At 40.1% G+C, this 26,891-nt stretch overlaps 1 protein-coding gene across 9 annotated transcripts in view; it reads right to left on the bottom strand.

The window, feature by feature from the left end:
• map2k5 (mitogen-activated protein kinase kinase 5) overlaps positions 1–26,891 on the bottom strand; it is a 275,892-nt gene that overhangs the window by 6,989 nt on the left and 242,012 nt on the right. The window lies entirely within an intron of this gene.

Raw genomic sequence — 26,891 nt, 5'->3', positions numbered from 1 at the left:
AATTTTTTTGCTGCACAGTAACAAATATTTTTGTATGGCTTTCATTCCCCTCTCCAAAGGCACTGACTCATGTTGGGTAAACCCAAGTGACCATTTTCCAAGTATGAGTTTAGTCTTGTATTGATAGGATATTCAACCATTGGGGCTTCACAAGTGACTTCAATTCTTTTTTCAACTAAAAGAACTAAGTTCATGTGCTTTGCAGAAGAGATTTACTTTATAGGGGTCAGGAGGAGGAATTCTAAATGATTTATTTGCCTCCCTAACCTTGGGGTACTGCGGTTAATTGCAGTGCCATGCATAGAGTGGGAGTCAAATCTGGGATGGCTGTATGACTCAATGCAATACCTGCATTTGACGATGCCACTGGTGGGGAGCTGTAATGAAACTAATCAAGAGCTCCCAAGTTTAATTTTACTGATCGAAATGATCAAATATATCACTTCAGCACTTTGACATGTTTATATTATGCTCACACGCTATACACCTACAGTAAAGGGACAGATGAATAAGACACCTTACTAAATAGAATAATTCCTACAAGAAAAACTCTTTTTTTTAAGAATCAGCATGTTTCCAGTTTCTTTTAAATGCAGCATTCAGAATACTGATCATCAGAGTGTGATATGAAGAGAGTAGCACATGACATAATGCATTAGGACCTTGGGCACACTGGAAAGCCCTCACACACAAGTGTAATGAACCCATGGTCCAAAAATATTACACTGTACATTAGCCTATCATTAATGGCACATTAGGACTGGGGGCATAGCATGCTTCCTGGTCAGGGTTTCATCAGGACAACACAAAATCACAGAAGGTCTTAAAGGAACTTTAAAGAGAATAACATCTGTATGTTTCCATTTTGAAAGAGTCTGATCAAATGGTCTTGCAGCACTATTTATGAAATTGGAATCAAATCTACTTATGCAATGTTTTATGGCAATTCAAGTCAGTCCAAACTGGGTAATACTCCACATTTGTAAAGGTTTCTGCAGCAGCGGAGTTTTTTTAAAAAATTGCAGAATAGAGAATGTTATGCTCAATTATGGGTACAGTTCCTATGTTCATTCCCCTTCCAAATTGACTGCATTTGTGAAGAATCACAAAGCGTGAAACTGCAAACGTTATGGATAGTAAAAAGAACAAGAGTATGCTGGCACAAAGAATTTTTGGTGAACATTTGAATGTCAGAATGGATTCACCCCAACTCCAACCTACAGCAATTTTAACAGAAACAAGAGTTCCCAAAAAACCCCACAGATTTTGTAATGGCTAGTAAAAAGGAGTATACTGGCATAAAAAATTTTTTGGTGAACATTTGAGTGTCAGAGTGGATTCACCCCAACTCCATCCTACCACAATTTTAACAGAAACAGAATCCCCAAAAACAGCCAACAGATTTTATACTTATCCCAAATAATAATTCATTTGAAAACACACCGTGGTTCTTCAACATAACATCAGTATGTAAGCCTGCCTCCCAAATCCCAATGACTTCCTGGCTTTAGCTATGATATCAGTAAAGAGTAAGTCACCCAACCAGTTGCTATTCTATTTTACCATCCAATGGCCTATTACTTATGCTTGAAATTATGTTAGAATATGTACGCTAAACACAATTACATGAAATAAACAGACTAACACAGTGACAAAGGAATTTCATATCGCTCTGTTGAGTGCTTGTTTTCATTTGTAGAGCATATTTCAGAGCCATGGGAAAAATGACAGGTGTTGGGGAGCAGGCTGTCCTCCCATTTGATTGCATGGGAGATGACTGGGGTAATTTTTCAACTAATGATGGAAACCTCTCCAGCAGGAGCAGATATTGGAAATTCAAGCATGTGCTGCAGATGTTTTTTCAACCAGGTGGAGCATCACAGCTGATCATGCAAGAGTTTTTTTTAGATATATAAAGGGTAAGAGAAAGGCAAAAGTGGACATTGGGCCGCTGGAAAATGACATTGGAGAAGTAGTAGTGGGGAACAAAGAAAAGGCGGAGGAACTGAATAGGTACTTTGCGTCAGTCTTCACAGTGGAAGACACGAGTGACATCCCCAAAGTTCAAGAGAGTCAGGGGGCAGAGGTGAGTATGGTAGCCGTTACCAAGGAGAAGGTGCTAGGAAAACTGAAAGGTCTGAAGGTGTTTAAATCACCTGAACCAGATGGATTACACCCCAGAGTTCTGAAGGAGATAGCTGAAGAGATAGTGGAAGCGTTAGTGACGATCTTTCAGGAATCACTGGAGTCAGGGAGGGTCCCAGAGGAATGGAAAATCGTTAATGTAACCCCCGTTTAAGAAGGGAGTGAGGCAAAAGACGGGAAATTACAGGCCGATTAGCCTGACCTCGGTTGTTGGTAAGATGTTAAAGTCCGTTATTAAGGGTGAGATTTCAGAATACTTAGAAGTGCATGGTAAAATCGGACAAAGTCAGCATGGTTTCATCAAGGGGAGGTCATGCCTGACAAATCTGTTAGAATTCTTTGAGGAGGTAACGAGTAGGTTAGACAAAGGAGAGCCAATGGATGTTATCTACTTGGACTTCCAGAAGGCCTTTGACAAGGTGCCGCACAGGAGACTGCTTAGTAAGATAAGAGCCCATGGTGTTTGAGGCAAGGTACTAGCATGGATAAAAGATTGGCTGTCTGGCAGGAGACAGAGAATGGGGATAAGGGGGTCCTTCTCAGGATGGCTGCCGGTGACTAGTGGAGTTCCGCAGGGGTCAGTGTTGGGACCACAACTTTTCACTTTATACATTAATGATCTAGATGAAGGAACTGAGGACATCCTGGCTAAGTTTGCAGATGATACAAAGATAGGTGGAGGGACAGGTAGTATTGAGGAGGCAGGGAGGCTGCAGAAGGATTTGGACAGGTTAGGAGAATGGGCAAAGAAGTGGCAGATGGAATACAACGTGGGGAAGTGTGAGGTCATGCACTTTGGTAGGAAGAATAGAGGCATAGACTATTTTCTAAATGGGGAGAGAATTCAGAAATCTGGAGTGCAAAGGGACTTGGGAGTCCTAGTCCAGGATTCTCTTAAGGTTAACTTGCAGGTTGAGTCGGTAGTTAGGAAGGCAAATGCAATGTTGGCATTTATTTCAAGAGGACTAGAATATAAAAGCAGGGATGTGCCGCTGAGGCTTTATAAGGCTCTGGTCAGACCACATTTAGAACATTGTGAGCAATTTTAAGCTCGTATCTCAGGAAGGATGTGCTGGCCCTGGAGAGGGTCCAGAGGAGGCTCACGAGAACGATCCCAGGAATGAAAAGCTTAACATATGAGGAACATTTGAGCACTCTGGGTATAGACTTGATGGAGTTTAGAAGGATGTGGGGGGATCTGATTGAAACTTACAGAATACCGAAAGGCCTGGATAGAGTGGACGTGAGGAAAATGTTTCCATTAGTAGGAGAGACTAGGACCCAAGGGCAGAGCCTCAGAGTAAAGGGAAGACCTTTTAGAACAGAGATGAAGAGAAACTTCTTTAGCCAGACAGTGGTGAATCTATGGATTTCATTGCCACAGAAGGCTGTGGAGGCCAGGTCATTGAGTGTATTTAAGACCGAGATAGATAGGTTCTTGACTAGTAAGGGATCAAAGGTTACAGGGAGGAGGTGGGAGAATGGGGTTGAGCAACTTATCAGCCATGATTGAATGGCAGAGCAGACTCGATGGGCCAAATGGCCTAATTTCTGCTCTTATGGTCTTATGTCCTCACCCAATGGACACAAGCTCCAAATGGCCACAGAATCCCTGGGCTGGAGAGAGTGACAGGAGAAAAAAATGGCAGGGACCCCACTGGAAAGTGCCCTAGTGAAGATTACAGTTGAACAACATTAAGAAAGTTCAGGTTCAGTGGTAATGCCTTACCTCCAACCTCAAGATAAGCAACAAAAACAAAAAAATGCTGGAGAAACTTAGCAAGTCCGACAGCATCTGTGGAGAGAAAGACAGAGTTAACATTTCGAGTCCATATGACTTCTTCAGAGCGGACATTCAGAGAGTATGACATTGAGTGATACGGACTTGAAATGTTAACTCTGCCTTTCTCTTCACAGATGCTGTCAGACCTGCTGAGCTTTTCCAGCATTTTTTGTTTTTGTTTCAGATTTCCAGCATCCACAGTATTTTGCTTTTATCTCAACAAAGTGAGCAGTTTGTTTACACTCGTTGTCTGTGGTTGTACTGGAAACTTGGCACTTAAGTAAGGCATCAAAGATTGACTGGTACTTGTAAAACTGTATCCTTGCAAGAATCCTAGCTTGAAGGGAACAGGAGAGAAATACAGTGCAGGAAATGAAAATTCATGGGTGACTTAAAAATGTTACCATAAATTGCCATACTGAATTAAATTAAAATTCACAATAAAAAGCAGGAAAAAGTAAATTGTATTGCTTTAAAAGACTGGAATGGTTTCTGATAAGGTATTCGGTTGGCAATGGGAAGTCCATGATAGTCATATCGTTCCTTCGTACCCGTGTATGATATCCATGGGGCGTGATTGTTAAGTGGCAGGGGCCCAGGTCAAACAAGTATCTGGAGTGAAGGGGAGGGAAGGATAATAATGTGAATAGTATTCAACCATTACACTGCAACAATCCATTGGGATCTTTAAAGCTGTTAATGTAATTTACCGGCAACAAATCAAATTTCACATACTTACAGCAAGCATGGATAGGAGAAAAGCCAGCTGTCAGTTTAGTCCACTCCTGAAATGAATTCAGGAAGAAGATGGCTTTTGATAGATTTTGGAATATCCAGAGATATCCCAACCTCTATTAGTTGATTGCTGAAACAATAACAGTTGGCTATGATTATCACGTAAATTTCATGAACTTTTGTTACCAGGACTTCAGTAAAATTTAAAAGCCAGCATGTGAAATTGTTGTACTTTTGTTTGCTTGAACTTTAGAAACACCTAGCAGTACAATTATAGATGTTGCCTTTCCAAACTTGGGTTCTGTCTGAAAAGAGCATTTTAAGCACTATCTATCCAGAGTGCACTATTGAAAATAATAAGGGGGAGTTGGTGACATGGTGGTATGTCACTGGACCAGTAATCCAGAAGTTTAGAATAATGCTCTGCTGCCATGAGTTCAAATCCCACCACAACAACTGATGGAATTTAAATTCAATTAATAAATCTGGAATATAAAGCTAGTCTCAGTAATAGTGACCATGAAACTATTATCGATTATCATTAAAAAGCCACCTGATTCACTAATGACCTTTAGGGAAGGAAGTCTGCCTTCCTTACCTGGTCTAGCCTATGTGTAACTCCAGAGCCACAGCAATGTGGTTGACTATTAACTACTTTTTGAAATGGCCTAGCAAGCCACATGATCAAGGGCAAATAGGGTAGGGCAACAAATGCCAATGACAACCCACATCTCATGAAAGAAATAATTTTTAAAAAGTTTGTTACCTGTGCTGGTAAGTAGCAGAAGCCAATTTGAGGCAGTGATTAAACAGAATTGGTGATTGCTTTTCTTTAGTGTGTTAATAAAAGTCTGTTGTATCCAGCATATCATGCTTCAAAGTATTACTTTAAAAAGATGCAAAGGAAAGAAAACGCCAGTCATTTCATGTTGGATCCTTCTGATATGGATCCAGAAATTTACTATACCCTCTAATTTACAAGCTATTATTGTTATGTGGATCTGCCTGTTTAGTTCACTTCCCTGCAGTGCTGGAGCAGTGATCTTAAAGGGCCAAGCCTGGTTAAACATAGTTCCATCTCGGCAGATAAATATTTCAATTGTGCTCCAGACTACCCATGAACAATACCATGGGAGATCTAGTAATGGGCTAAATAAGCCTATTGACCACACTGCTAGGTATATTTTCTGAAAATTAATTTCAGTCACTCTCTCTATGGATTTATTCCTGATGCAGTTGCAACCAATTCATTTTCTGGATTAATTTCAGTTTATTTACTTTATTTTGAAATAAAACCAATAGGCAGGGCATAAGACAAATACAACAACTTGCATTTATATGGCACCTTTAACATCATACAAAACAACCAAAACCCAGGATGGCAAAGCATGCAGAAAGGTCTTCTGTCCAAACTAGAATTTATGCCATACAATTAGTAGCAAGGTTAAAATCTAAACATATACACACCTCATCTTTCTTTTAATCATACTTCATTAACATGCTTAAATGGGATGCTTAATTTAAGTGATGAGAATTTAATAGCTTATTCACACTATTGTACTGGTGTGACACCAGCACAGTTTACAGTCATGTATTTCTACTTTCCTTTCAAAGCAGGTTGCCTCGAGGGGTGAAAATTGCCACTACCACAACTCTACTCATGTTCACAGATGCATGCAAAGTGGCTGGGGTCTGGTGTTACCAGCTGTATTCACACTGTAGCCATTGCACTGTGGTACTGGTGTGAGATCCAGGTGCTTTAATTATAAGATCAGATCCTGAGATTGCTGCTTATTTGTTGTGTTAATGCTATTTTTATAAAGGTACTCCAAAGAGATTTTAGTTTAAAACTACTCAAATTTTAGATAAGATTAAGGCAAGGTAGCTTGTTCATTGAAAAAATATTACTATATTTTTACGACTGTCCTCAAAAGATCACTTTTGTCTCAAGAGATCTAAATCTCTAAAGCAGGATAGTGTTTTTTGACCATTGCTGTGTACAAATAAAAGCTTAAATAAAAGTGACAAATAATACCATTAGGCTTAGTTTTAGATCATTATCTCATTTAATTTAATATTTAAATCAATGTTCTCATTTCATTTAATATACCCAATGCATACAACAAGCATTAAAGTATATCAGCACCATGATACTCTCCTCAAGTATAACAATAGAACTAGCTGGCTGGGGATATTATAGCTTTTCTTAATTGGTCTCAGCCAGTAATAGTTTTCTGCTCTAAAATTAATATAAGCAATTTTAAATAACTCTACTTATGATTAATAAGCTTGAAAATTAAAAAGAGTCTAAAGCAATTACAGAGTACTCCTGGTCAAGACCTCATTAGGGGAAGTAGCAAGGAAATAGCAGCAGAATATATAAAAAGGCAGGTTTTAGGTTATTTTGCTGAAGACAAATGTACATCCTCAAAAATCACACCGACATTTCAAGAATAGGTCATGGTTAAAAAGTTGCCCATGTACATTTGCATGTTAATTATTTCATCCCAATGGTGATGAGGGTCAGAGGAAAATTGCGCCAATATAAAAGCCGTCAGTCTAATGCTTGCTCTAGCTTCTACAAAGCATGTAAGTAATTCAAACTGTTAAAAAAAGGCGTTAAACAAGTTTATTGGTTCAACTACATCACAAATTAAGTACCTTGTTAATTAATCCCTTCTTCAATAATAGGAAAGAAACTTGTGTGCTAGCAGTTCATTGACACAGGCATGTACGTGAATGAAAGACAAATTTCACAGTTGGCCTAATCCTTTATTGATTATATGCTTAAGACTTTGTGCAGAAGTGCCTGAATGCCTTGGCTGGTGAGTGAGCACATTAGCACATTTATGAAGTCCATGTTGCAAAGAAAAAATTAATATTAGCAACTGGTACAATCTGCTGGGTCTAAGTTGATTGAAATGAATTGAAATTCTTGTCAAACTCATTTGAACACAGGAGCACTACATGGACAATTAGTTCCTCCATATGAATACTCAACAAACACCGGCCTGGCGAGTGCTTTAAGACAGTTTACCTACTGTGTTGAGTAGGAAAATAACCAAAAGCAGTCTCTATGAAATATTTAACTTCCCAGTTATCACAGGGGTTCAACCAACTAAACAAGACAAAAATCGATTCCGTGGTTCTCTTGAATCAATTCTTAAAATGATTAAAGCATCTGTTTCGGTATGAATTTGTTTACTCGATCAGCTTCCCCCCTAATTGCAGTTGTTTATCTCCTAGCATCCCTGAGGCCATAATCTCCATCTCACTAATACTTAACACTCAATTCACATCTATAGCTCCTTTTAATTTTCAACAGGTTTTTTTTGTTGGGGTGGGCTCTTAAAATTATTGAAGCCAAGAAGCGAAATAGGCAAAGTCTCTTTGTCAGAAATATTTTCTTATATACTAACAGCTGGGCACAATCATCACAAGGGGATGGTGACAACAAAGGTGCTAAAAGGCTTTTCCACAATAATTACTGCTCCATTGGGAATTTAGTGGAGAAAAGACAGAAGAAGTGAGAGAGAATCAGACAGAAAAATGAATTGTAAAACAACAGAAAGCTTTGGCAGAGATAAATTTATACTATTGAGCTTGGGCAGCTGGCTACTAAAGCAAGTAACTACAGGCACTTTTACATTATATGAACGCAGCCAACCGCAGATATGTGGACTGTCAGCTGCACTCATATTCTGTAAACAAGCCCAGCTCCCGTATCCCAATGGTATCGCTGCTCTATAAAAATGCTGATGTACTATTCTGTCATTGGATTAAGGAAGACAATTTTAGTGAGGGTGGGGAATCATTATTCCATGTATTTACCATTTTGTAAGGCTTTGTATAAAGGTGAGTCCCAATGCTCCCTGTGCTTGGTCCCCAGTTTTGAGTGTAGAAGTGGGAGTGGTATACATAACTGAATGCAGTGCAAGGACAAATATTTTAAAAAGTACGTTATCACAATATGAGAAATTAAAACCAGTTTTCAGCAGCTGTAATTCCATATTTTGGGACGAACATGTGATAAAGGAAATATATTTAACTGTAATAAATTTAAAAAGTCTCACTATCCAATGTGCGATACTTGTACTTCCATACTCTTATTTCTTAATTGTCTAATTATTCAAAACTAAAGAGAAAATTATGTACCAAAACAGAAGATTGAATCACCTTTTGGAAGTTTTATCACTACCAGCTCAATGGGGGTGGGGGAGGCCCATCGGAACCAGAATTTCCATATCGCAAAGAGGGCACTGCAAGTGTGGCCAAGACTTTCCCCTCCTGCCCAATTCAACTAGCAATCCAGGTGTGGGTTATTTGATCATCGATGTGCAGGCTAGTGAGAGCACCTCCACGTTGAGGTGCCATCACAAGTCCCGATCCACCTCACAAGCATCCACCTTTCCCAGTGTGGCTGCCAAAGCTTCAGAGCTGTTGGCCCTCTGATTGGGTTGGAAACATCAGGAGCTCATCCATTCTCCTTAATAGAACAGCACATTCAGTGGCAGCCAATTAGGAGGCAGTGTCCAGGAAGATGGCTCCGCCAATTTTGCTGCTGGCAAATGGGGTCTCAGCCCCCCATTTGGTCCTGACGTTGGGATCTCAAAGCCCGGAGCAAAATTCAACCCTCCAAGAATGTCAGAGGATTCAACACTATGTATAAACACATGGTTCCTTCCTTCATTACCACATTAGTGAAATTGGCCTCACAGGACAGGAAATCAGACTGCATTGTGAACCCTGCTGTATATCAGTTATTTTGTCCAGTGAAAAACAAAAATAAAAGATCCTCCATATCATGTTTACAGTTATTGCAAATAATAAAAGTAGATATTTATATATTATTACAAATATTTTGTGGCCACAACATTACAATAACATTGCACATGTAAGAGGGGTTGAGGATCACAGTACATGGCCATTAAGTACAGTGAAGATCGCCTAATGTTATGTGACTATGCGCTGTATGCACATCCCCTTTACTGCAGTTCAAAGCTGTTTAGTGAAGCAAAAAAAAGCAATGACCTCTTAATTGATGATTTTTACTGCTACCCTGTAGCCATTCCGATAATCTTGGTGGCGAATTGCACTCATACAACGTTTATCTTTTGGTCCTGTTCTTGATTCCAGTGAAGGTATGATCTTCTCTTTCTCAGAGCATCATTAGGATGTCGGGATAAGTAAATTTGCTCTGCTGAGACCTTCCCATCCCAACCCTTTGACCCCCTTTCCTGTTTAGGTCAATTAGTTTTAACTGCATGTGCTACTGAAGATCTATCTTCAAATATAGCCACAGCCTCCCAAGCAGCAAAGTAGTCATATCCCCTCATCCCTCACTAAAGAGCAAGAAAACCACCCATTGCCCCCAATGGCCCACATCTTCACCCACTACTGCAGACCTCAAGTCTTGAATAAATAAGTGACAATATGGAAGCCACTGCATTTTTTGTATTATTTTTGCTACTTCCAAGGCTTACTTTGAAAATTAATCACCTCAGTGCTCAGTGAAAGATGAAATACAATTTTACTAATAAATATGTTGATGTGTTTGCGTAATTTATGTTTGCAAATGGGTCCCTATCTTAGTGTTAGTATGATTAAAGCTAATCATTAGTGCTCTCAGCACACAAGGGATAAAGCTATTTCAGGTGTGCAACAAGTCATTTTTGTTAATTTTATATAGACAAGAAAAGAGAGAACAGAGTGGAATATTAAAATGCAAGCCTAAGGGAGGTTTATTGTGACAAAAAAGTATAAGCACTTTTCAAATTGAATTCAGTATTTCGGTACCCAGTCAACTAAAAATTAAATCATTACCAATCATTGAAATAAAAGCAAAATACTGCAGATGCTGGAAGTCTGAAATAAAAACAGAAAATGCTGGAAATATTCAACTGATCTGACAGCGTCTGTGGAGAGAGAAACAGAGTTAACATTTTAAGTCCAATATGACTCTTCTTCGGAACTGGACAGAGCTAAAAACGTGACGGGTTTTATGCTGTTGAAAAAGGTGGGGGTGGGAGAGGGTCAGGTGAAGCAAAATAGAAAGTCAGGGATAGTTTAGGAGGGCAGAAGAGATTAAGTGACAAAGATGTCATGGAACCCAACAGAAATAAAGTCATAACGATAGTACGGAAGTCTAAAACTTTGATCCAGAGTAGGTGTTAATAGTAGAATAAAGGTCAGCAGTGTCTGAAAGCAAAATAGCAGAACGTGTTGTGTTAAGAAATGCAAATACTTAATTTTAAATCGGCAGTCGGAGATCAGGAACTTAGGTCTCCTGAGCATGTGCTGGCCAGGAAGTGGTCACACGTGCACAGTTGGTCTTACACACAGTCTTTTACCCTCTTTAGGCCGAAAACCAGCCCTGCACACTTGCGCAGAAGCAAAGAAGTGAAACAGCGCAAAACTGTAGGGCAGGTGATGTGAGCTGGAGCACCATCCAGAGAAGGCGTCCCAGGGAGCTGGACAGGAGGAGGGGGACAGGGAGAGGTCCTAGAAGTCCCAGGCAGGGATTGGAAAGAGGCCCCAGAAAGAAGTCCCAGGTAAAGGAAAGGGACAGGGATCAGAAATAGGTCCTGATTAGTAAAGTTGAAAGAAAGGTGGGGAGAAATAGGGTCTGAATTAAAGATGGAGCTGCAGGGAGCAGACTTGAAGCAAAGTTTTTTTTTATTCATTCATGGGGATGGGGTCGTCACTGGCTAGGCCAGCACTTATTGCTCATCTCAAATTGTCCTTGAGAACTGAGTGGTTTGCCAGGCCATTTCAGAGGGCACTTAACAGTCAACCACATTGTTGTGGGTCTGGAGTCACATGTAGGTTAGACCAGGATGGCAGATTTCCTTTCCTAAAGGACATTAGTGAACATGATGTGTTTTTAGGACAATCGGCAATGGTTTCATGGCTCAAGAGAAGCCCTGAAGATCTGAGGAGGCTGCTGAAGGTTTGTGACTCTTTATTGCAGGCCTTTCAGAGTAGTGGTGCTCTGCTTGGCATGGCTGAAGATCTGAAATTGTGCTTGGAAGGTGAAGCTTGAGTGTACTCAGAGATCTAGGAGAAAGGAATCTCAGAAGGTGAGTTTGAAACCCCAGAGGTGGATCCTTGCTGAAACTATATCCGAGTGGGAGTAACTTTTGAAGGCATGTTCTTCAAATGTGGAAGCTCTGAAGAGTCATACTGACTCGAAACGTTTCTCTCTCCACATATGCTGTCAGACCTGCTGAGTTTTTCTAACATTTTCTGTTATTTCAGATTACCAGCATTGTAGCATTTTGCTTTTATCTTCAAATGTGGAGACTGGAAACCCTCACGAGAAAGGCAAAGTTTCTGAGAGACTGATTGTCTCACAATGTGACAAATGTCTAGGTGGGTTGTTGAGAAATCCATGGAACCGGCTTTGGTTGTATCTGTCATTTAGTTTCGAGTGTTGTGTGTCTGACCACAGTTCTCCTGCTAATTCACGTGTACCTCATACTTACCCTGAATGTTTGAGTATAAGATGGTTATTGTAAATTGCTTAGCTGTCTGAATGTGAATGTATAAAGATATTGCTGCGGTAAAGGGATAGTGTGATTTGAACAATTTCATATGTTGATATTGCGATCTTGCCAATCTTTTTGTTCGGTGTAATATAACATTTTTTCTTAAAGAATAAAACATTTATTAAACATGTTAAAAGTTCATCAGTAGACTCCTGTGAATTTGTTCAGCAACTTTTCTCCACAGTTTCAAAACAAAAAAGGGGTGGAAGTCTATGCTGGTGGGATTTACAGTTCCTGCAAAGTCAATGGCCTTTTGAATGGCTCACTACATTTTATGTGTCCCCCTCACCACCAGAACGGGGCCATAAAATTCTGCACACAAAGTTAGGATCTTTCAAGTCATGGTTCACTCTGGAATCTGACTTGTCCAGCATTAACATCAGCTGGGATCGTAACAGTTAATGGCAGAGAAACAGTCAGCACTGTCTGAAAGCAAAAATCATGAGAACAAGATACAGGCTGGGAGAGGGGGAGCGGGGGGGTTAATTCAAAATGGAGGACAGAGTTCATGGTATGAAGTTGTTGAACACAATGCTGAATCCAGTAAGCTGTAAAGTGTTTAATTGGAAGATGAGGTGCTGTTCTTCCAATTATTCACTTATAGTCAACAATGTTAAAATGAAAATATTTTTCATTAAACATTTGAATGTTGGGGAGGAACTGGGTAGGTTAAGGAGGCTAGGCCTTATTCTTTTAACTCCAGAACATAGCTTCAAATCAAGCTTGGAAGAGGATTGCAAACTCTGGTTGAAAGTGTTCCAGGAGGTTTCATCACAAGACCCTAGCTTCGCACTATTGACTGCCTTATAAGTCTCATGGGACACTGCCTTCTCATACCAATTAGAAAACAATCAGACTATTTTTCACCTGATTAGAAGACTCTTGACTATTCGTCAGACTTGTTTCCCATTTCTGATTTCTTTTTACTGTCCATTTGATTTTTCTCCCAGGTTGCACATAGCAGTATTCAGGAAATTAATCATAAATTTCTGGAAACCCCAAGACAATCCACAAAATGGGTCTTAGGTGAAATGTGGACAGTCAGAGAAAAAAAAAGGAAACCTGAAATACAAAGCTGATCAGTCATCATCTATACAGAAAAGTCAGATTGTGATATCCTAATGAAGAGTATGCAACTGGAACTGTACAATTAGTCCAACTTCCCTACTTTTTCCCCAGAGTACGATAATTTTTTTCCCTTCAAGTATTTATCCAATTCCCTTTTGAAAGTTACTACAGAATCTGCTTCCACTACTCTTTCAAGAGGTGCATTCCATTATCACAAGAGCTGGCTGTGTAAAAGAAATGTTTCCTTTTGTCACCGCTGATTCTTTTGTCAATCACCTTAAATCTGTGTTCTCTAATTGCTGACCTTTCTGCCACTGGAAACAGTTTCTTCTTATTTACTCTATCAAATCTGTCTGTAGTTTTGACCATCTCTATTAAATCTCCCCTTAACCTTCTGTGCTCTAAGAAGAACAACCCCAATTTTCCCAATCACTCCAAAGAACTAACTCCCTTAATCCCTGGTGCCATTCTAGTAGATCAGCCTTCTCTGTTACCTTATCAAAGTATTCAATTGAGTTAGTCAGACACAATTTACTTTCACAAATTTATGCTGGCCCTCCTTGATTAACCCATGCCGTACCAAATAATTTCTATATTGTTCCTGATCATGGTTTCCACTAACTTCGCTACAACTGATGTTAGGCTGACTGGCTTGTAGTTGCCTGGTTTATCCTCTTGTCTTTCTTGAATAGTGGTATAACATTAGCAATCGTCCTGTATTTGTCACTACTGCTGTATTCAATGAGAATTGAAAGATCCTGATCAATGCCTCCACCTATGCTTCTTTCAGCACCTGGGCCAGGTGACTTGCCAACTTTCATTAATATATCTCTATCTACCATCAGTTCATAACTTCCTTCCCCTCTTTTATTGTAACCTTCACAGTGTCCACTTCCATTGCGAAGACAGATGCTGTGAAGGTTACAGTAAAAGAGTACTTATTTAATAGTTTTCCCATTTCCTCTGCCTCTCCATGAAGGTTTCCCTTTGGGTTCTTCATTGGACCAACTTTTTTCCAAGGAAACCACCACTATTTTAAATGTTCTTAAAATATTTTAGGGTTCAATTTAATGTTGTCTGCTAATCGTTTCTTGTAAACTCTCCTTGATTCCCATATTAACTTTTCAATTTTCTCTTTTATTTCCCATAATTTTTCTGGTTAATAACTGAATCTTGCTCCTGACATTTATCATAAGTCTCCTTTTCCTATTTTCTTTTAACTTCTATTTCCTTTATCATCCAAGGCGCTTCATGTTTTACCTTTTCCCTTTAAAGGAATATGCCTTTCACATGAATTCTCTCTTTCTTAAATACCCTCCATTGCTTGTATTACTGCTTTATCCTACGATCACCTTTTCCAATCGGCCTGGGTGAAGTCCCTTATTAAATAACCAAAATTAGCTCTTCCCCAGTTCAATATTTTTACCATCAATATTTTCTTATCTATTGTCATAATTGCTTTAAACAAAATTATGTTATGGTCACTGTTAGCTGTAACACACTCCACACTCCTACTTAATTTCTCAAAACCAGAAACAACACTGCTTCCTTCCTTATTGGTCTGGAGACAATTGATCGAGAAAGTTCTCCTGTACACATATCAGACATTCTCCTTCCTTATGCTCTTTCCAGTTGTCTATTACTACTCTATTTGGCTGTGGGGAGAGCACTGAAAAAAACACCAAAAGGGGCTCCTGCTCTGATTCCTGGGAACTTTGCAAGGGCAAGGAATGGATGAATGGACAGGCTTGAACTTGCCAATATTCACATGTAAAGAACAGCCACTTGAGCCACATCATTTTGGTGGCAGGCACACTACGGAATCCTGGAATAAATCAGCACCTTTAAGAGAGGTGAGCAAATTTAGGATGGGGACGGGGGTGTGGTGGAGGGGGGTTAAAAGACAGAAATTGAAGCAAGGGAAAAAAAAAAACTCAAAGGTTTAGGCCATAGTAGTGAGTGAGTGAGGAAGAGGCGGGACAGGCGGTTTTATCAGATGCATGTGTTTCTTAACAACTCTTTTGTAACAATTGGAGTAGTTTAGATGATGCATTGCAGAACTTAAGTGCATCAGTGTACATGGGAAAATTCAAGATTTATCATTAAAAAGTACATACTTACTTTATTACTTTGGCTATTTATTTAGAATAAGCAAATTAATATGTATTATTAGTAAATCAACCCACATAAAAATTTCCAGCTGTGGATTCCTACATTTACATGCAGATAGATTGAGTCTATGTTTTTAATATGAATGCAATGCGTATTCTATTGCAGCAGAACTACACCCAACAGAATAGGAATTGAATCAGCATGAGATAATCAAGTGTCTCTGATAAAGTATTAGTTGACACATTGATCGAAACATAAGATGCAGGTTTCTTTGTGACCTAATTCTGTTCTATGCATAGATTCCATTAAATGGCAGCCAGCTTTTGTGAGCTTCTGGAAAATACAATTAACACACCTCAGAGTGGTTGATGCACTGGGTTTAGAGCCAGCCTGAATATTTTTTATGTAAGTCATCCTGTGTGCTAAAGATAGTTTAACTGAGTTTTTCTTCTAACAGTGGTGAAGCAATCCTTACTAATGTGAAAACAATTTGAAATGGTAAATAAAGAGAAGCCTGAAGATTCCCAACAGTCAGTTTGGTTTTATAAACCTTAAACAGTGCTATTAAATAAAAGAATGGGTAATTGAACTGTTATGTATGATTTTTAAAGTACAGGGAGAACTTAATCAATGAATCCCCCCAGTCTGTGCTGAGGTATCTGATTTTAGTCCAGATGACAAAATAGTTCATACAACTGGAGTGGGGTTTTCCCTGCAGGCTTCATGACCACAGTGTCTGAGAAAGCATGAAGAATGGTAGCTTGGGTAAGGTACTTGAAGATTATCAGCCTGCTTGGAGTTGTACCTCAACACAAGTAACCATCTTGACAAGACGAAAAACTGGGTTGGTGAAATAAACATAACTTCCTTCAAAGGGCTGCTAATGTAAAAGTCTCTCTTTTAAGTTCAATGGCTTAGATTGTGTGAAATCTAGGTTCAATGTTTAGTTTTTTTATTATTCATTCATGGGATGTGGGCTGGCTGGACCAGCACTGATTGCCCATCCCTAGTTGCCTTTGAGAAGGTGATGGTGAGCTGCCTTCTTGAACTTCTGCAGTCCATGTGGTGTTGGTGCACCCACAGTGCTGCTAGGGAGGGAATTCCAGGATTTTGACCCAGCAACAGTGAAGGAACAGTGATATATTTCCAAGTCAGGATAGTGAGTGACTTGGAGGGGAACTTCCAGGCAGTGTTCCCATCTATCTGCTGTCCTTATCCTTCTAGATGGTAGTGGTCGTGGGCTTGGAAGGAGCTGTCAAAGGAGTCTTTGTGAATTCCTGCAGTGCGTCTTGTAGATGGTACACACTGCTGCTACTATGTGTTTGTGGTGGAGGGAGTGAATGTTTGTGGATGTGGTGCCAATCAAGCAGGCTGCTTTGTCTTGGACGGTGTCAAGCTCCTTGAGTGTTGTGGGAGCAGCTTTCATCCAGGCAAGTGGGGAGTATTCCATCACACTCTTGACCTGTGCCTTGTAGATGGTGGACAGGCTTTGAGGAGTCAGGAGGTGAGTTACTCATCACAGGATTCCTAGCCTCTGACCTGCTCTTGTAGCCACAGTATTTATATAGCTAGTCTAGTTCAGTTTCTGGTCAACGGTAACCACCAGGATGTTGATAGTGGGGGATTCAGTGATGGCAATGCCATTGAACATCAAGGACCGATGATTAGATTCTCTCTTGTTGTAAACGGCCATTGCCTGGCACTTGTGTGTCGTGAATGTTAATTGTCAGCCCAAGCCTGGATATCGTCCAGGTCTTGCTGCATTTGGACATGGACTGCTTCATTATCTGAGGAGTCATGAATGGTGCTGAACATTGTGCAATCATCAGTGAATATTCCCTCTTCTGAACTTATGATGGAAGGTCATTGATGAAACAGTTGAAGATGGTTGGGCTGAGGACACTGCCCTGAGGAACTCCTGTATGATTTCCTGGAGCTGAGATGACTGACCTCCAACAACCACAACCACCTTCCTTTGTGCTAGGTATGACTCCAACCAGCAGAGAGTTTCCACCTGATTCTCACTGACTCCAGTTTTGCTAGAGCTCCTTGATGCCACACTCGGTCAAATGCTGCCTTGATGTCAATGACAGTCATTCTCACCTCAGCTCGGGAATTCAGCTCTTTTGTCCATGTCTGAAACAAAGCTGTAATGAGGTCAGGAGCTGAGTGGCCCTGGTGGAACCCAAACTGGGCATCAGTGAGCAGGTTATTGCTAAGCAAGTGCTGCTTCATAGCACTGATGATGACCCCTTCTATTGTTTTACTGATGATCGATGATGGGGCGGTAATTGGTCGGGTTGAATTTGTCCTGCTTTTTGTGTACACGACATACTTGGGCAATTTTCCACATAGCTGGGTAGGAGCTGTGTTGCAGCTGTCCTGGAACAGCTTGGCTAGGGGCGCGGCAAGTTCTGGAGTACAAGTCTTCACTACTATTGCCAGAATGTTGTCAGGGCCCATTAGCCTTTGTAGTATCCAGTGCCTTCAGCCATAGCTTGATATCACATGGAATGAATTGAATTAGCTTAAGACTGGCATCTGTGATGCTGGGGACCTCCAGAGGAGGCCGAGATTGATCATCCACTGGCACTTCTGGCTGAAGATTGTAGTAAATGCTTCAGCCTTATCTTTTGCACTGATGTGCTGGGCTCCTCCATCATTGAGGATGGGGATATTTGTGGAGCCTCTTCCTCCAGTGAGTTGTTTAACTGTCCACCACCATTCACGACTGGATGAGGCAGGAGTGCAGAGGTTAGGTCTGATCTGTTGGTTGTGGGATCGCTTAGCCCTGTCTATCACTTGCTGCTAATGCTGTTTGGTATGCAAGTAGTCCTGTGTTATAGCTTCACCAGGTTGACATCTCATTTTTAGATGTGCCTGGTGTTGCTCCTGGCATGCCCTCTGCACTCTTCATTGAACCAGGGTTGATCCCCTGGCTTGATGGTAGAGTGGGGGATATTCCGAGCCATAAGGTTACAGAGTGTGTTTGAATACAATTCTGCTGATGACCCACAGTGCCTCGTGGATGCCCAGTCTTGTGTTGCTAGATCTGTTCAAAATCTATCCCATTTAGCATGATGGTAGTGCCACACAGCACGATGGAGGGTATCCTCAATGTGAAGGCAGGACTTTGTCTCCACAACAACTATGTGGTGGTCACTCCTACCGAAACTGTCTTGGACAGATACATCTGCAGCAGGCAGGTAGGTGAGGAAGGGGTCAAGTGTATTTTCCCTCACCACTTGCTACAGACCCAGTCTAGCAGCTATGTCATTTAGGACTCAGCCAGCACGGACAGTGGTGGTGCTACCGAGCCACTCATGGCGATGGACATTGAAGTCCCCCATCCAGGGTACATTCTGAGCCCTTGCCACCCTCAGTGTTTCCTCCAAGTGATGGAGGAGTACTGATTCATCAGCTGAGGGAAGGCAGTACAAGGTAATGAGCAAGAGATTTCCTTGCCCATGTTTCACCTGGTGCTATGAGACTTCATGGGGTCTGGAGTCGATGTTGAGGACTCCCATGGCAATTCCCTCCCGACTGTATACCACTGTGCCATCACCTCTGCTGGGTTGGTCCTGCTGGTGGGATAGGACATACCCTGAGATGGTGATGGTGGTGTCTAGGACATTATCTGTAAGATATGATTCCGTGAGGATGACTATGTCAGGCTGTTGCTTGACTAGTCTGTGAGACAGCTCTCCCAATTTCGGGCACTAGCCCCCATTAGATGACAGCTTGTTTCAATACTGGGAAGTTATGTTTCCTATTCACTCCAGAGGAAAGTGAATTACTGCTCAAAATTATCTGCTGGCAAATTTCAAATTGCTTCATTTGATTTTCTGCTGCAATGGGAGATATACAGCAACAATGAAAAGACCATAACAGCCAAGAATTTAGTTACAAGATGCCATTACCAGCCTGCTGAAGGCATACATCCAAGAACCGAAAACGGTTTTTAAATGCAAATGTTCTGTATTCATTTTTTTATCTTAAATTTGCACGCCATCTTTCCTGAGGATGTTAATTCTTGCTGGTGTGTAGCAAGCTGCCCCTAGTACTTCATTGAGTGACCATCCTTCATCTCTGAGCCCTGAGAGTGTGGGAAGGAAAGTTCTTTGCAGAGAGCATTACAGCTGCGCTAGACATTGTCCTCATCTAAGGTGTACACAAGCACATTTACCAGCAGAGATGACCATATTCCAACCAGGGTTTCGAATGCCTGCATAGCTGAAAGGCACTGAGGCCAATCACATATCCTACTGCCAACCCGGCTGACAGTAGGTAACACAATGAAAACCATTCAAAACCTTCTGATCCTTATGGCTCAGTGAATCTACTTACTGAAGCACTGGGAGAGCAATTTTGCATTAATTGCTTCCCCCTGCATTTTCCCAGCTAAGGGGTTCATTAATATTAAAACCTATTTAAACAATGTTGAAATTTAATAGTTAATCACATAACTCTCATGACAACTCCTCTAATCTTTAGCAGATGTTAGTTTACATAATCTTCTACTGTAGCGGATGGTTACGGTGCTGCACTAGCAAATGTCTTGCCCTCATGTCACAGGAAGTTGTGAATTGAATTCAATAACTCTGTACATCTGTGGGCTGGCAAACAAACAAAATGACTTAAAATGTCTTCAAATTCAACTAGTTCACCAATACCATTGGAAGAGAACCTCTAATCTCTAGCCAGTCTGGCTTATATTTGACTTTGATTCTTCTTTCTGGTTGATTCTTAATATTCTCTGGCCTAACAAGTTTCTGTCGTACAAACAATTGCTGTCAAGAGGGCAGCCCACCACCTTCTTTGAACAGTTAGTCACAAAGTTACTTGCATCCTAAGAACTAAAAAAGGTAAGATTTTCAGCTGAAATTGAAGACTAAGACTGGACCTTGGCATTCAAATGAAATTAAATACTGTACTGTTAAAGCATTTAAAAAAAGGTTATGGATAATTATTATGCTCTTCCCTTCCCAGTTTTACCCTTTTCTTCTGAAGGTGATCACAGTTCCTATTGAGGTACAGGCTGTTTGTTCCCCAATACATTGTCCAAGTGTGAAATGGTCACACCCAAAATGTTATCTTCCAAATGCTTATGGTCCCTTCTGTGTACTTACAGCGTTTTTCGTTTGTATTTTGAATCTTAAGCATTCTCAGTTTCTTTTTATTATATCATATATATGCAACTTTAATTTTATATCAAAAGGCACATGGCATTTAAACTTGGGGGTTTTGAGTTTTGGTTGTTTATAGGTTGAACTTTGGCATTCGTGTTACTCAAAAAACTGAGGCACCACCTAGCAAAACCACAATTTTCCCAGCACTTGCATTACTGTTATTTAAACTGGACCCATAAAAGTCAGCTTGAATTTAATCACCACAATGCATCTTTAGTGAAACATCACTCATTTCATGGTGAGCTTAGTGTTTTAAATTGCTTATTTAAGTCTGTGCAGTTTCCACAATTTCACACTTCTATGATAAATTTCTCCCCTCGAGGTGAAAGGGTCCAGGTTCACCAAATGGTGGATTAATCCCTGAATCCCATTGAACAAGAAGCACGCATGCAAACCAGCTGGAATTGAATAGTAATAAAGGGTTTATTTTGGATTGATTCAAACAATTTCAGAGGGGCAAAAATGCTCCCAAATTTCATTAGTCTGCTCAGTAAATGAAATGGCATTGCACTTATAAGCTCTGATTTATATTTATGCTCCAGTTTCTCCTGGTAAAGAATGTGTCTTTGCTGAAAAGGGGCTTTACTGCAGAAATGTAATTAACAAACTCACAGAATGTTGCCACTTAAAATGGTCAGAACTACTTGTATTTGAATTATAATGGCTGCCTGCCGCTTGATTAGAAAGAGTGACTTTAAAACAAAAGTGCTAAATACAACAGCAGCTTTAGCTGCTCCAGAGAAGAAACATTTCAAGCAGTATAGACGAGTGCAACAAAAATAACACCAGGAGATAAAGTGAGAAGAGACACAGTATAATTATTATTTACTAGTTCTGCTGGATGCCACAGATATTCTTAACAGCTTGTTCATTGTCAAATCAACAAACAGTGCTGAATAAATGACCTATTGGGAATTATTCTCCGGCAGCATTCCTCCCCCTTGCTGGATGTCATTTACAATCAGTGAAGGCTGCCTCAAAGCTGACAGCAGCTCCCTGAAAGCCCTGCAGACTCCAGCTCTTTACCAACTACTCGAGTCTATCTTCAAAATGAACATGATAAAATCTTGTACAATTCTCTGCGATTCATAAAGGCTTGTTCTTTTGGCTGGCAGAAACCCTATAGAATCCTAAATGGCTGATTGTAAATCCTATGTTTTATCTATATTTTACATGCAGATAATTTCTATAGCACCAAAGATTTTAAAAAATCAGTGGGATAGATGCTGCAAAAAAGCTGGATTTCAAAACATCTTGATGTCAACGGTGAACATGATAGTAAATCTCTTCAATGGCCTCATAGAAAAATTGTACTCATCTGTTTCAAAAAGACAATTATACAATCGTTCACATCATGATCAGAGGTGCCAGCTTTGTGGACATAGAAATACAATGGGCCAGAGGTTTGAAAAAAAAAAGATTGAGCTGGATTATCTACTGTACCCCACTCAAAAAAGGATGTGATGTGGAGGAAAAGGCATAAAATTAAGTAGCAGGGCTTACTATGCTATTTTCACCTCAAGTAAACTTCCTCCCCTGTTAACTTAAGTTGGCTGCTCATCCAATTCCTGCTGTATGTAAATGCCAGTGAGTTGCCGAGGTGGATAGGAGTGGTCTGCCCACTCCTGCCCACACCAACCATTTTATGGGTATGGGCAGCATGGGGTATCTGTCAATTGGCCATTATTTATTTAAAAGTGGCAGGTAGGCTGCCGATTTTGGCACCCATGCACCCATCATATTATAGGGACTGGGTTGGGGCTGGGCAAGAAGGCGCTGGGCTTGCCACCCCTCGTATTTTATGTGACCTCCACCAAATACACACCTGGTTGGGGGGGGGAACCATAAAATCCAACTCTTGAGATTGCTGAGAGTACTGAAAGAAACTTAGAAATTGTATTTTGTATAAATGGCAAGTCAGATTTCCTCTTTTGTTGACGCACATTCTAGAAACAATAGTTCCAGAAGGGATAGATAATACTGCCCTTGAATTTCTGTGTACAAGGGACAAGGGATCAGGTGACAAAAGCATCAGGGAAGATGTTCTGCCAACAGTTGAAATAGTGTAAGAAGTTTTGTAGATGGTATGTTGTGCAGGCCTTTTTTGAACTGAAACAAAAAGCTGGGGTAATGTTTATATTTCATAAACACAAACCCTGTTTTTCAGCATTCACCTCTCTTGTGATGTGGCTCATGTCACAATATTAATGGACAAAACATCTTCCTTATGGCAGGATTTTCCCCTTGGCCAATTAACGGCCAGCGAGCGTGAAACACGTGCTAAGAGCCTTGGCGCTGTCGGGGTGGGGGCAGGAGAAGTGCGAGTGCTGAAGTCTGCACATACGCGGGGGGAACACGCACTGAAAGCTCTCTGAAGGTACAGAGCTACCTCAGGGAACTGAAGAATTTTAAATACAAAAATAAGCTTTTTACAAATGATACAAACATGTCCCCACATGTGACTCAGTCCCATGAGGAGGGAAATGTAAAAATGATGCTAAAAATTTTTTATTGTTTATGTCTGGCTCACATTTCGTAAAAATGCAAAGGCCGCCTGGCCTATTTGCCCGCTTGCCAGCCGAACGATTGAGCGGGCTGCAAAAAATACAAATTAATTGCTTAATGGCCTTAATAGGCCTCTTAATTGTCAGTGAGCGCACTGCCATCTCTCACACATGCCCACTAACCAAAAGATCACGGGAGTGTGCGATGACGTCAGGATGTTTGCCTGACATCATCGCGCACTAGATCACTCCCGTTCAGGTCAGGCGCGCGTGCGCCTCCGGGTCAAAACATTCTGCCCTATGTTGCAGAAAATGGATTCTGGCAGAGAGGACCAACTTTATCAAGTTTCAATGAGCTAACTACCTTTGGACTATGTTTAGCCAAAAAGCGAGAGAAGGGTTTTCCCTTTATAGCACAAGGAAACTGCAAACATTGGAAATCTGAAACAGAAAGACAAAATGCAAGAAACATATAGGAGTCAGCATTCTTAAAGGGAAAAGATGAGTTAAGTTTCTATTTGAAACATTAACTTGTCTTTTCCTTCTAGAGGTGCTAACTGATCTACTGTTTTAAGAATTTTTTGTAGTTTGTCACCAAGGCTACAATATATAAAGCAGACACAAATTTTGTAGAGCAATGAAAACTACCGTCAATAACAATTAGTGCAACATTTTCTTGAGGGTTCACTCTGTTGGTGAATTTTTGCAACAAAATCTGCCATTTGTATTTATTTCAGATAGGATTACCAAAGGAAGTAGCATAAAGGTTTGTAGTTAGAGAGAGTAGAGGTTGGTGGACATTTAACATTTTTTTTTTGCCTTGAAATGACAATGTGTTCTCTTGTACTCACAAACTTAAGAATGACTTAAGCTCCTGATTTTAGATTCAAATTCAATCATTATCTGAAAAATAAACGTCGAAATGAAGATATTTGAGATAGGTTGCAGATCAACCATGATCTGACTGAATGGCAGAACAGGCTTGTGGGATTAAATGCTTCTGTTCCTATGTTCGTTGGAGTCCTGGAAACGTCAACTTTGACATTTTACTGTTCAGGTGTGATGCATGAAGCCACTTCCCTCTTTTGGATTATTAGAGCATACTTCATATTCTTGCCATACCAATGGATGGTATTGTTGAAGAGCACAACTTTAGTTGCCATGCACAGTACAGGTCATTGAAGTTAAGGAAAGAGAATGCACTGAAGATATTGCTAAAGAGATAAGGCAGCCTTTTTTTTTAAGCATACTACATTTGAAGAGAGTTTCATTATTATCTAAAGCATTGTACCTGTTTCTTTCAAATCATTTTATTGAAAATTGTTTTACATTTTTTACTACTGAAACTATTCTGCTGACTGAACCCAATTTTCTGATTACAAACATATTGCCTTATTTTTGACTTGAGGCAGCATGGATTTGCTTGCAGCTGATTTTTTTGACCCGAGTTCAGAAACAAAACAAATATCAGATGGCTTATTCATATTGCAGTTGCTCCCACTGGCATATTACAATAAACAAAGTCTATGGGACTCTGGCCAAAAAACAAGTAAAACCAAGCATAAACAGAACAAAAACAACCAATAATCACAAGTGGCACACTGATCACAAGCTTTTCAAAAGGTGCTGCATGCAATATTCCAGAAGGAAAAAGACAACTAGCGAAGAGAGGGAGCAATGGAGAAGGAGCTGCATCAGACACAGACTACACTCATCTGCCGTTACCTACTATCCAAATTTATAGAGGCACAACTTCTTGGCAGTGACTTGTAGAATTAACTACATGAACCCCGGGGCAGCAGACAGCCAGATGCAGTGCTATTTGATCTGCTAAAAATACAAATCCAGCCAACATGAACATTCACTGACACCTTTATTCCTTCAGTTATCAAACATGGGGTTGGGGTGCTGTGTAATCTATTGTTTGGACAGTCCTAGCTTTTTACATTCACAATTATTGTGACAGACAGCCATTTTATTGATCCAACCAACTCTGAAAAGGCTGAAATGTGCATTAAAATATCAGTACAAAATCAAAATACTGTGGATGCTGGAAATCTGAAATAAAAACAGAAAATGTTGAGAGCTCTGATGAAAGGTCACAGACCTTTCCACAGATATTGCCAAATCTGCTGAGTACTTCCAGTACTTTTGTTTTGATTAAAATATTAGCACCATTTATAAAGGCTACCAACATTTCCGTTCCCATATGTAACCATTTATCTTTAAGTGGTTGCATCCCTTTAAATGTACCCGCCAGCTGGTAGAAGCAGCTCTTTAAGGGCTACTTAACCTGATTTCTTGCTCCCTCACTGAAAGCTTACCCTCAAAATCGGGGAGGATCATCACATCGAAGATCAGACATGATGCTAATAACAAACACTGCCTAACATCTGATTAGAAATTCTTTCCTGTTTATGACACACTTCAAAATGGTTCTGAAGATGTAATAAGGCGCTCTGTAAATGCAAATTGTTCTGTAATCTCATTTAAAAAAATGATAATTTCATTATTATCACATGCTATTCTTCCTTGCCTGCTTTCACCTCTGTCATCTCACCTCTTCAGCTGAAATCCTATGAAGAAAAACTAAATTAAAGGTTAAACTAAGTGAAAGAGAAAATTCTTAAACTGGCACTTCATTCAAATCCATGATAAGAACTGAACACATTTTTTCTCTGTTTAATCCTGATCAGAAAGAATTCTGGTGATCTATATATGATACTGAACAAATGCCTGTGTCAAATGCTGCAAGATATTCCATGTCATTAATAAAAGTGAGTATGTGATACATACCCCATCAATTACAATGGAACCTAAACACTAACCCCATAACTGGCAATTCTGAGAAGAAACAAAGCATTTTGATCATAGACTTTGCTCATGAGCTGAAAGAACCAGAAACATACCACTGCTTATATTGCACTGCCCAGAATTAGTCTGAAGAAAAAACCTACTTAAGCGGTGGGTTTATATCATGTCGGGGCTTGATCAAAATGCAGAATTTGTCTCATAAATATTCAGTGACAAGAGGGCAATTTTAGGCAGATATAGGATCTGCTCATTTATAAGTCCATTGGCGGTCAGGACATACCAGATGCCTACCTAAAACAGCCAATGTCCCCAAACTACAACAAGCCAAATACCTCATGGGCTGGTACTTCTTAAGAAATTGTAAACCAAATCAGTAAATACAATTGAACCAAATGTCACAAATTTCTAAGTGTGAAAGATATGAATTCAAATACAAAGGGATGTGAGGCTTAACTAATGTCTGAAACAAGACAAGTAAGGCATACTTTTTCACCCAAAAGCTGGAAGAGGAAAAGTAGAAATTACCAATTGAAAAGGGATGGACTTGTTGGGCATATTGGTCATTTCGGTGTCCTGGAAACTATTAAGATGACTGCTTACTTTGTCAATGCGTGAAATGAAAATTAGCTCCTGAATGGCATGTGTAAACATAATTAAACATATCAGGCCACGCTGTCAACAGTACAACTGTACTAATTATTTGCTGTAAAAAGGCAAGTCTAATGACTAGACTAATTGGTGTGTCCCATGTGCAATGTAACATTCCTTTAAATGTCTGACTAACCAGAATACCTGCTCCCACCTGAATGTATGTGGGCTTTAGATGTGAAACCATAATTTGCAACTAGCAAATAACACACCCAGAAGAATATAGGATAACTCCCCCCGCAAAAAAAATTTGCTTTAAGCTGATTGAGATTCTTTTCTTGCAAAAGAAATAACATGTATTTATATAACACCTATTGTGACCAATGGATTACTTTTGAAGTACATG

The sequence above is a fragment of the Carcharodon carcharias genome, chromosome 26, assembly GCF_017639515.1.
Source record: "Carcharodon carcharias isolate sCarCar2 chromosome 26, sCarCar2.pri, whole genome shotgun sequence".
NCBI lineage: Eukaryota > Metazoa > Chordata > Chondrichthyes > Lamniformes > Lamnidae > Carcharodon > Carcharodon carcharias.
The sequence above is the reverse complement of the archived record's forward strand: the minus strand, read 5'-3'. Positions and strand labels throughout refer to the sequence as shown.